The 10,023-nt window shown below is 58.3% G+C and overlaps 1 protein-coding gene and 1 long non-coding RNA gene across 2 annotated transcripts in view; one reads left to right on the forward strand and one right to left on the reverse strand.

Moving 5' to 3' along the window:
• The window catches only part of LOC109317818, a 9,937-nt gene extending 6,549 nt beyond the window's left edge, over positions 1-3,388 (reverse strand). Inside the window, exon 1 of the long non-coding RNA XR_002103126.1 lies at positions 1,617-3,388. This is a non-coding gene — a long non-coding RNA (uncharacterized LOC109317818). The remainder of the gene's footprint in view (positions 1-1,616) is intronic.
• Positions 1-10,023, forward strand: part of PACSIN1 (protein kinase C and casein kinase substrate in neurons 1) — a 51,253-nt gene that overhangs the window by 30,388 nt on the left and 10,842 nt on the right. The gene's annotated exons all lie outside the window — the stretch shown is intronic.

Raw genomic sequence — 10,023 nt, forward strand, 5'->3', positions numbered from 1 at the left:
TCCCTCCTCCTCCCAGGGAGCAGGGATACCCGTGTCTCTAGCGTGCCTGAGCAAGGTCCCAGAGGTGCCAAATAACCATAGTAGCTGCTGGACTTCGGGCTGTGAGCTGCAGCAGATTTCACTCACGGATTTTGCGCCGCTTCCTTAAATTGAAGATTTGATTAAAGAGCCGGCAAAGTAGGGACCACCAAGAAGGGGAAGGAACTGCAGCCCCCAAGGAAAGCTCCCAGCAGAAATCCAGACCCCCGTGGCCACCGCAGAGATAACTGGTATCGCCGGTGGCCAGGTACAGCCGCTGGTCTCCGGCCCCATCCTGCTTCTGAAGGGCGACCTGTCCTGGTTGGCACGGTGCCTGGTGGGGAGGTCGAAGCGCTGCCTGGCATCAAGGCGCTCCTTTTTCCCTGGCTCTGAGAGTGAGTGCACTGTAGACAGGGAGTCAAGGGATATCTTCTCATTTTAAGAAAGGAGGCTGCTAGCCAGGACATCCGAGTGCTATTCCTGCACCAGGGACCTTGAGGTATGTGTGGGAGTCCTTTCCCTACCCCAGGGTCTCCCCCACCTGCACCACCACTACCAGTGTATCATGCTGCACCCTTGGCTGTGTTGTTCGGCTCCATTCCCTCACCCTTTCATCATCCAGCACAAGGCAGAGCCCAGCTAGGCCCTGATCGGGGCCTGCTCCCGTCTCCTTTCTGTTTGCTTTAGTTTGCTCCACTTCTCTTCCCAGACTCTCCGCTCCCTTCGGCCTGGCTGGAAAGCAGGAGGCCATCCCTGCACTTCTCACAGATACTGGGGAGACCCGTGACAGCCTCCTTCCCAGGCACACAGCGGGTAGCTCAAAGCTTGCTATGAGCCCAGGACTGCGTGGGCTTCAGTGAGAACGGCCCAGGAGCCTGGCCAGCCTGTCTCCTCTTTGACATTTGAAAGAGCTTAGGCTGCTTAGCTCCTCACGGGATCAGGGACAGCCGTGGCATGATCCTGACATTTCCAGCCGTGCAATGTCCCCAGTGCATCGTAAGAGTCCTAGTGCAAGGACTCCTACAGTCGTTGCTCCTGGGCGCATCTCCTCCCACCCGGAGAGCCCCTCTAGGACATGGCCTGTGCCAGGCATGCTTGTGCATACGGCCCCGCTTTCTCAAAGTGGGGGGCTGCCCTTGGGGGTCACAGGCTCATGGGAGAGTAGGGCTGGAAGGGACCTCAGGAAGTCATTTAGTCCAGCCCCCTGCTCAGGGCAGCCTCATCCCCGACTACCCCAGGGTCCCCGAGCTGGGGCCTACCGCTCCACGCGTGAGCGGATGCTGACACTGCACCACCCATGGTGAATTGGGAGTGGCTGAATCTGGGTCAGCATGAGGCTCTGCAGCACGTGTGCTAACTCGCTCCCCGTGCCCGTGCAGAGGTGCCCCGCAAACCAGCCTGGCGTTTCTCCCCGCTGACCTTGTCAACAGCCCCTCGTCCCGTTGTGCAAGTTCCCCAGCCCCCACCCAGGTGCGAACACGGCTGCTGTGGGGACGCAAGCGTGCTTCAAGGGACGGCCGCCTTGCCGCGGCTTGGCAGCGCTGGGGCTGCGTTCCCCCCAAGGCTGAGCTGACGGAGAACGCAGGCGGCAAACTCACATCCGCCTCATGCACACAGCTCGTCGGTTCGCATCAAGGCAGCGCTGCGTGATCTGCCGCGCCGTCTGTGACCGAATAATGCAAGGGAATTGGAAGGGGAGAGGCCTGGAAGAGCTGCAAAGCTGAGGCAGGTGCTCCCCATGATAAGGCTCTGCTCCTGATGAGGCTCCCCCATTAAAAGGCAGCTTTAGTCATAGCCAAAGCCACTCCTTCTCCCTGAGGTAATGACAGTGGGGATAACTACAGGGACCTGCCTTGTAAAGTGATTTGGGATCTACCGATGAAAGTGCTGGCGAAAAACCAAGCTCCGCTCTTGTCTGTGTCGGTGCTGTTATAACACCAAACCTTTAACCCAGCTCCCTGATCAGCCACATGGTCCTTTAATGACCCTTGGTCTGTGTGTGAGCCTCAGCCCCCTGCCTGCACCAGGGGGATAATATCCCTTCCTCTGTCTTGTCTCTTTACAGCATCATTGCCTTAGTCTCTTCCTACGCATCTGCACCGTGCCTAGAACAGGTGAGGTGCTACAACAGGCAGGGCCTCAGTCTCAGCTGCTCCCATAATACAAACACAAATAGGACAAGGAGCTGCAGGTTTCCTGCATTGGGAGTCTCAGCTGGGAGCTGGTACAAACAGGGGCAGGAAAGATGGTGGGATGCTGCGTGGATGATAGAAGGGCTCTTCCACCTGGATAAGATGCCAGAGCAGGAGTAGCTGTAAAACTTTTCCATCTTGGTAGTGCCTGGTCTGAACCTGGGTCTGCCTCCCACAAATAGAGAAGAGAGGTGCAGGAGGGAGAAGCCTGTCAGCAGTGAGGCTGAAGGAGACCTAGAGGTGAGAGTGGACAGTGTAGCAGACATCTGCTTGTAATACAGCCCAGCACCGAGGCAGCCAGAGCTACTATAGGCTCGTATCCGGAGACGTCCGGGCGCAAGACAGGAGTAGTGGAGGGTACATCAAGAGAGGTGCATTCAAGGTTTGCCCCCCAGTATTAGGCAGGAGTGAGCCAGAGAAGAGGAGCGAATGCGGAAGCATCAGGGCCGGATTCTCAGCCCTGTAAGCTGGTGAAGCTCCATTGGTTTGCACAGGTCAAAGATCTGACTTTGGGAAGCTAGGTGGGCTAAATTCTTCTCTGATACCGCTCTCACAGGGTTATGCCAGGGAGGAGTTGGCCCAACAAATACAGCTTGGCCAAAGGAGGAGCATGAGCATCTCTGGGTACTGGCAATGGGTCAGCACCAAGGCGGAGAGAATTGTTCGGGCGTAAAGAGGACATACGAGGAATCAGAGGATGGAGTGGAGAAAAGGGGAAAATAGGTTGTGTATTCAGGGAGGAAGAGTAGAGATACCTGTGACTACATGTCTCTACTCTTTCTCCCCAGCACATTTTCCCCGTGTCCCCTATTTTCCCCTTTCCTACTCTTCCTCCCCTAGTACACAGCCTGTTGGCTTAGTCCCCCTACAGCGGCTGGGAGCTTGAGCATTCAGGTCACTGAGAAGCAGGTGAAGCAAAAGACTGAGGAAATTGCACTAGAGAAGGCTCTTGCAGTCGAGGCAGAGGGATGGACAGACAGAACTTGCTTCGGCTACAAGCTCCTGAGGGCTGAGCCCATCTCTTTGCTCTGTGCTTGTGCAGCGCCTTGCGCAGCTGGCTCCAGGCTGGACGTTTCTTCCCGTTTTCTTTTTCATTTCATGTCTGGGGCCAAATCAGCTCCGACTTCCATCAACGGAGCAGAGCCCAGTCGTTCAGGTCTGTGTGGCGCTCCCACTGGCAAAGAGCCTCCCTCCCAGACTCTTCAGCCTGAGGCTTCAGATGCTCCCAAATCCATGGCGAGCATCCTACGTGCAGGCTGCAAGCCTGGAGGTCTTGGAGTTCAGATGCCCCCTAGTCTCACTTGCTCATGGCCAAAAGGCCAAAGAAGCAAGCTAGGGAGAATCCCATCCGGACCCTATGATGTGTGTCGGCCTGCGTCCTGGTACCAGAGCCCTCCTCTATCTATCCATCCTTAGCCAAGCTGCAGGCCGGCCACGGAGGTTCAGCTCAGACACCTCTGACGGATGCAGCTAAGGCTGTTTAGGAACAGCTCTTGTGGGCAGCTCGGCCTGTCCCACCATTATTTCTCCGTCTCTGACTGACTCTTGCCCTCCCTTCCCATCTCTCCTGCTACATTTTCCCTCTCCTGGCCTGTTTTCCATCACTCCTTTGCCCAAGGGGCTGATTTTGAGTGCAGCAGTTAGGGCTGAAGCCACACTGCCCTTTCTTCCTTCTCCCCCCACCTCCTCTGTCCTTCTCCCTTGCACATGAGCTGTGTTATCAGTGAGACCGCATCTGGCAGCCAGCACACACTGCAAATTGGGCTGACCGGGGTGCTGCGCCGGGAGGAGGGCCCCAGCACTCTGCACGCGCGGGTGCGGAAGCGAACAGCACATAAAATTAACCGTTCGCCAGGCTCTGCTTCCCATTGACATCACGAGGCAAAGGATGGAAGGCAGGGCAAGGGATGAATCACAGGTCTGCTGGGCCCGTTCCCCTTGACAACAGTAGCAAAACCCCTATTAGCTTTGACAGGTGCATGCCCGGACCCATAGCTGAGATGCGACAAAACCTGCGGCCTTTCAGCCCCGGTCTTGGCTACTCTGTGCCACAGACCCAGCAAAGGGGGTAGGCAGGACCTGGGGGCTTGAGAGGCCTGGGTTCAATTCATTACCCTGCCCTAGGCTTCCTGTGTGACCTTGGGCACGTTACTCAGCCTGGTCCTTAAAGGTACTTAGGTGCCTGGAGATGCAGATGGGTGCCAAGGGGGATAGTCAAGGATGATTTTACTCCCATTGATTTCAAGGTGCTTTTAACGCCCCCCTACAGTCACCTTCTGTGCCTTGAGGGCCCTAAATACTGTTGCAGTCCTGGCCCTTATTCTGTTCCCCAAGTGAGACCTCATTCTGCCTCATCTAATCAGGTTGTACCTGTCCTGGGGAAGCACGGACTATCTCTGCATGTATCCAGCACCCAACATTTTGGCTGGGGGCTGCTGTGGAAGGATAACAGTTGACAACCCCCACCCAAGCCCCTGTCGGTCTGTCTCTGTGCGGGGCAGGATCCCTGCTGCCCAGCTCCCCGTTCCGTTTCATTCCCGTCCCGGTGCTGGGGAGAGGGCCTGCAGAGAGCCCCAGGGAAGGCTGGTGCCACCCTGGGGATCTGGGGCAGCAGCAAGGCAAAGCTTCTGCCCGGCTCAGTGGGGAGCATCTGCCGTGCTGCAGAAGCTGCCAAGAAGGGGCCAAGGTGCACTGTGCCATGCACAGTCAGTTGCACAAGTGCCAGGGGAGCGTGGCAGCATTCAATGAGCCCTTTCCACTAGGGTGCCTGGCTGGGGAGGAGCAGGCAGTTTTGTCCCAGCTGCCTCCAGACTGGACTGAGATGGAGCTGCTTCACTGGGGGGTTTCTCCAGACTGCTTCCCACATCTCAGGGGGACCTTAGGGGAAAGGCAGGGAGCATCACAGCCCCAGGGACACCTCAGGGCAGGCTGCAGGGCAGCAGCAGCCTCAGCAGAAGGTACTCGGTGCTTGACTTGCTCCGTGCAGAGCCCAGCCCTGAAGATGCAGGGAGGTAGCTGCCAGCTCTGATGCCAGACTGGGGCGAGGGGCGTGGGGTGAAGAAGCATTGGGGAAGCCTGACCCTGACCAGACGTCAAGCTGGGACGGCCAGTCCTTCTCAGCTCCAGGGGAGAGAGGAAGGCAGGCAAGACCCAGCAGCTGTCAGACCTCTCCATGCCCCAGGCTTCAAACGTTTTCTGCCTGCCCCGAGTCTCCTTGCAAGGCCATATGGACAGCAAAGCTAGTCCCACCAGCCAGCTTCTGGAGGGCGCCTTCCCCAGCCTGCCTTAGCAGCTCGGCGCGGGGTGGATGGAGGGCACTAAATGGTTCATTGATCTCTGGGTTTCCGCAGACACCGGGTTTCCTCCCCCACCAGCCCCTGGGAGGCTGCTGATAAGCCCCAGGGATGTATCTGTTCCCTCCCACAGGGACAAAAGCACAGAAGTTTTGCACAGCACAGTAGGCTTAGTCAGGCAGAAGCTTCACTCCCCACCAGCCCAGTCACACAGCAAGGGCCTAAGCTCAACACGGCACCTGCTCTGGGGCTGCGCCAAGCCTCGCACGCCAGGGAAGGCTCAACCTCTCGCCCGTCGCACCACTGGCAGAGGGGGAGCAGCGTCAGCAGCTTTGGCTGGGTCCTTGCAGGATTTGAGGCACTGCAGATACCGAGTGGCTGAAGAAAGCGAGCAGGGGCGGTAGGTCAAGGGATGCTGCGGTTCATGAGCCAATGCAGCGGTCACAGAGTGCTGGCCCAGGCAGGCTGGCAGGTTTTGCTACGCCAGGGCTTGGGACACAGAGCTGGGCTGCAGGGTGGTTGCAGGGTGGCTCAAGGGCTCCAGACCGGACTAGCAGTGGGCACTCAGGGTCAGCTGTGCGCATCAGGGGAGCTCCTTGAGGGGCTGGGATCGAAACGGCAGCGCACGGGGCTGGTCAGGATTTCAGTGTGCAGGCAGCATGGTCTGGAGGCCACCGGCTGAAATACCAGAGGGTGCAGGAAAGGGAGCCGTACCAGGCATCCTAGTACACAGGGCCACGCTGCGTGGGCACGGGTGCAAAACACTGGACCTGGCATAGGACAGCAAAGAAGCTGACCCCTTGTTAGCAGCCTCCACAGCAGAGCTTGAGCTCCCCGCAGCACAGGGCAGGAGCTGGTAGCGGAGGCCTAGAAAAGCAGAGGCTGCTGCAGGTCAGGATCAAGGTGCATCGGCAGAGCTGTAGGGAACCCAGACATGGGTGGAGGCACAACAGCCGTGCCCACAGCAGAGGTCAGGAGGAGACCTCCGCCTGCTCCATGCCCGACATTTTCACGTACCTGCTTGTCCCTCAGAGCATGCATCACTGTCTCCTTTCTCTCTTTGCTTCATGCCCAGTTTTGGGCGATCATTCCTCCTCCCCCTTCACTGGGGGCAATGAGCTGAGCCACGGGGCTGCTGCTCCTCCGAAGCTGCTTTTTGTAAGAAGGGCACGTCTGAGCGGCAGCAGGGGCAGCACAAAGCCCAGCGACACCTCCGGGAATAAATTAACGTGGATTAAAAAAGCTCAGCGCCACCTAACAAATAGCCTCATTACCCGTGACACGTGTCTTCACGTTCCAGGTCAGCAGCTCCCTTCATGGGGCTACCGCCTGCCGTGCTCCCAGCCGGGGCTTCTCCACTGCCACGGCAAGATGCCGCATGCTCTTTGCTCCCCTTCATCTGGGGGTGTTGAGAGCATTCAGCCCTTTCTGTGGTTTGGTCCAGATGGACGGCTTCCTAAGCCGTCAGCTCTAGGTATGAGACTTGGAGCTAGGAGACTGGGGTCCCATCAGACTGGGAATCAAGAGACCTTGGCTCTACACTTGTCTCTGGCACCGAGCTGTTGTGCAACCTTGGCCAAGTCCCTTTCCCGCCTGGGCCTGAGCTTCCCCAGGAGTGATGATCCTGATCTGCTCTTATGAAGCACGTCCCTGTCTGAACTCGGGGAGGTTGGAGAGGCCCAGGACACCTCTGTTCCCAGCTGCCACCACAAGCCCCTTCTTCTCCCTAAAGCCGGCCAAAGTTCTTGGCGGGCCAGTGCCACAGAGGCACAAATCAGAGTCCTCCCGAACTGCTCTAGACCTCGGCCTCACGCCGCTGCCGTGGCCCAGTGTTCGGCCTAGATCCCTGCTGGGACCCAAACCTGAGCTCTCGTGCTTGGGACTGTCGCTGCAGAGTGACGAAGCTCTTTGCAGCCGATTCTGCTGCGTGCAGCTGTGCCCAGATGCTTAGGGTGAAGACTCAGTAGCGTAGGGAGACGTCCTTTCCTTCAGGGCTTTTAACACAGGTTTGCTGTGTCAGGCCCCGCCAACACCACAGGGGATGCCACGGCAGGTCTCTGCACCTGTTTCCTGCTAGGCTGTGCCCTGCCGTTTGATGCCCTGCAGGTCCTCTGCTTGGGAGTCCTGTACAAACCAGGGTCTTCCCCCTCTCCAGGTCTCCCGCAGGAACCTACCTGCTCCCTGCAGCTGTCTCCATCCTGGGGTCTGGCTTTTCTACCCCCGCTTCCAGAAGGGCAGAAATCTGGGCTTTTCTGGGCCTGTTCCTTGGGGCACTGGCCAGTGAGCTAGCCTGCTGGCTTCCAGGTTTGCTGGCAGAGATGCCAGCGCCTGGCGTGGTTACCTTCCATTGCGGTGCTCTTGGGATGGGATGAAATACAGCAGTACCTTCACCACGCACCCGTGCCCTAGCAGCAGGGCCAGATCCAGGCCATCACAGTTATTGCCCCGTGCACCACAGTCATGACACGAAAGAAGGATTTCAGCAGTGTGCCCCTCTCCTTCCCTTTGGCACGACACCTTGCCCTGTCTAGCCTCACTCTGGTGGAGGGGCGCCTGACTCACCAGCAGAGGTGTCACCAATGCGGTTTCGTTTCGTCCGCTTGGTTCTTTTTAGTCCCAATGAAATACGTGTCAGATTGGCCTGACAATGCTCCACAGGTTTTCCTTTCAGCAGTTGATCTTGCTGCCTTCCCAGTTTCTGTGGGGTCTAGAGCGAGCATGGATAAAGTGGCGGAGGGGTGGCGTGCTGCTTGGATGCAGAGCAGGGAATACAGAGCGGAGGGCAGGTGAAGGAGTGTGTGCGTGTAGCCCCGCCACAACGCAGCTCAGATACACAGGGAGAGAGCTCAGGCAGTGTTTGCGGTTCCCAATATGACAGTATTTGGAGCTGTTGAACTGTGTGGACTTACAGCAGAACGTACATTTCTACAAATGTCTACCTGTAATTCCGCATCTTGTTGCCACAGTGCGCGTGCGTTTGCATGTGCACGTGCGTGTGCATGTATCCGGGTGCAATAGCGTGCACGTGCATATATGACGGATGATGCAGGTGCGTGCGGGTGTTTTATTGCGGGTTGCAGGTTCGCTCCGCTGCTCGTGCCATCAAGCCCGTGCCCCTCTGCTGTTGCTGTAGCTGCTTGCTGTGCCGTGTGCCTGCCGGCTCCTGGGCATGCGTTGCTGCATAAATACATACAGCGCTGCGCGCGTGGCTGCGAGCGGGTCACCGTTACTGTGTCTGCAAGCGCACGGCCGGGCACCGTGGAGGCCATGCAAGTGTGTCACTGCATATGTTGCTTTGCGTGCGAGGGCACTGCTGGGGTTTGCCCTGTGCGTGCAGGCGTGCAGCGTGCGCACGGGCTGAGCGAGGTTTCGTGTGTGTGCCCTGCGTGCGAGGGAGTCGCGCATTTATTTTTACCCAGCCCTAGACGGCGGGCTGGGATTGGTGGGTTCCTCGGTTATATCACTAATCCCTGCTAGGCCCTGTTAGTTCCACTGCAGTGAGCTTGAGAACGCAGCCTCTCGCCGTGAGCTCCGGTAACCATTTCAGGGCTGCAGCGAGCAGCGAGCCCCAGGTCCTGCTCTGCCATCGCCCCTCACCTGTCTGGTGCCCGGCCCCCGGGGTTCATAAACACGGCCAACTCCTTCCAGCCTCTCAGCCAGGCTGCAACCTCCCCGCTCAGCAGCCGGGACCTTGGCCCCCCGTGTGCAGCGTTAGTCACATCCAGGTTCTCCGGGTCCAGCACACTCAACGTGGGGCACTTGGATGCTCGAGGCTCCAGGCGCAGCTCCAGTTCCCTGCCGCCTGCAACACCCTAAATGATCTGGCCCAGCGATTCTTAAAAAGCCCCCACCTCTGCCAAGCATTTGGGCCAATGCCCCTCTGGTTTCATTGCGAGGGGCCAGAGGGGAGGAGAGATCCGAATTTCCTGGACCCCAGGTTGGGCGGCAAGCTCGACCCTTCTGTTATCATCCCCGCCCCATTGCTTTTGTTGAGGAGGGGGGAGTATGTGGAAGGGGGAAAGGGAGCTTTGGTCCAGGGGCCAGGAGGCCACTAGGGAAAATTTGCTCTTGCTTCACACAGTGGCTTTAACCTTTTTTATATTCCTTGTTCAAGAGGAACGACAGGCCCGGACACACTAGAGCAGGGGTGGGCAACATGCGGCCCGCGGGGCACATGCAGCCCGCCAGGCCATTCTATCCGGCCCACAAGGCCCCTAAAAAATGTTGAAAATTAACATTTATCTGCCCCTGGCTGCCTGTCGTGCGGCCCTGGATGGCTTGCCAAAACTCAGTAAGCAGCCCTCCGCCCCAAATAATTGCCCGCCCCTGCACAAGAGGCAGCAGCGGTGCTCTTCCACGGCTCTCAACACACTTCACAGCCGAGGCTCAGCATCGCTGCCCTGACTTTACCGGTTCTGGATGGGGAGTGGCTTGCCTGAGGTCCCCCGCAAGCAGGCAGCAGTGCTGGGTTTTGGGCTGCCAGTCTCGCCACTAGGCCTCATCCCCGCCCTGGCCCAGGG

The sequence above is a fragment of the Crocodylus porosus genome, unplaced genomic scaffold, assembly GCF_001723895.1.
Source record: "Crocodylus porosus isolate Cpor-Errol unplaced genomic scaffold, CroPor_comp1, whole genome shotgun sequence".
In the NCBI taxonomy this organism is placed as follows: Eukaryota; Metazoa; Chordata; order Crocodylia; family Crocodylidae; genus Crocodylus; species Crocodylus porosus.